The following is a 1,671-nucleotide window of genomic DNA, read 5'->3' as shown; positions in this document are numbered from 1 at the left end:
ACTTTGATCCAGAAACCAGGACCTGGTCCAGAAACCAGGACTTTGATCCAGAAACCAGGACTTTGATCCAGAAACCAGGACTTTGATCCAGAAACCAGGACCTGGTCCAGAAACCAGGACCTGGTCCAGCTGCAGGACTTCAGGTCTTCAATGTAACTTTTTTCTTATCGTCTATTTTTTCAGCTCCTTAAACCCAAACTGATCCTTTTTGATATCAGCAAACCAAACATACCTCATCTTTCTAAAAATAATAATAATAAAAACTATTTTCAGGCATATTTTTGTACATTCAGAGGGAATGTCAGGCACTTGTTTGTTTTCTTCCTGTTGGTTCCGGTTCTGCTCTTTGACTTAAAGCCTTGCAGTTGTTTTTAAAGAGCGTCCAGACAGACGGATCTTTGCTCGCCGTGTAAATGTGTATAAATAGATAAAAAAGAAAAAAGAAAAGTTTGTGTGACTGATTGTAACGAGAGCAGGAGGAGAAACTGGACATTTCTGTTACGTATTTTAATTATTTTTCTATCACTTCATCAGCAGCACATTCTTGTTTTTGTTGCTCATTATTTTTTGTGCAATATGAAGGAAAAACGATGAAACGAACTTCCTGCGTTTTTATTTCATTTCTCTTTATTTTGTAGCAGAGAGGAAAATGTTTGAACTTGGTGGTTTTTACCATAAAGTCTGTTTATGTCTGAGAATAAATCAGCTGGAACTGAACCCATCAGCTGCTCCGCCTCCTTATTCATCCTGCTGGGCTCTGATTGGCTGGTTTAGCCTCTTCATCATGCAGATAAAAATTGTGAATTAAAACTAAAATGTCAGGTTTTGCATAAAGTCACCTCTTTGACACGTTACCATGGCGATGCCTTTGATCTGAGCCACAGAAATTCATATATAGGTTGAAATGTGTCTAAGCGTTTGGTTTTTATTGTTTATATTTGACTTTATGTTCCCATCATAGCTGAAAAAGATGATTAAATAAATAAAAACATTCATTCTTTAATCTTTCTGCCAAAAAAATACAAAATTTAAAATCTGCTCCTTCAGGAAACCAGTTACATAAAATATTTCTATTTCTTTACATCTTGTAATAATCACATCTAGTTCATCTTTTTCTGCTCTAAAGGAAACCAAGAAAATTAGAGACAGAACCAAATTAATGCTTTTTAATCCTGATTGATTTAAATTTTTGATTTTAGACCAGAGGTTCTCAAAATGAGGGTCGGGGCCCCCGGGGAGGACTCCAAACACCAATGGGGCGGCCGTCAAAATCCATGATGCCTGAGAATAATACATATAATTCAGTAGATGTTTTGATTGATATAATACGTGAATTAAATGTTAATTTTGCTGTAAAATTAAAAGAATAAACAAAGTAATGTAAATTAATAATTATGTTTATTTAAATATGGAAGTAATTGCGTTATATCTTAATAAATGGAGTGAAACATTTCTGTTTACTTCAGAGGTTCAACTTAATCCCTGGTTAAGACTGGATTTATTCCTCAGGATTATTCCTTCAGGGAAATTCAATTTCACATTGAAAGCTACGGAGCCCCTAAAGGGACATGGAGGGAAAAAATACAGTTTTGGGAGATCCCACAAACCTTTTGCGAGATCTCATAAAAAATACACTTTTGCTAGATCCCACAATACTTTTGCGAGATCTCG

The sequence above is a fragment of the Cyprinodon variegatus genome, unplaced genomic scaffold (assembly GCF_000732505.1).
Source record: "Cyprinodon variegatus isolate N-32 unplaced genomic scaffold, C_variegatus-1.0 Scaffold257, whole genome shotgun sequence".
Lineage (NCBI taxonomy): Eukaryota > Metazoa > Chordata > Actinopteri > Cyprinodontiformes > Cyprinodontidae > Cyprinodon > Cyprinodon variegatus.
This window is presented reverse-complemented; position numbering follows the sequence as displayed.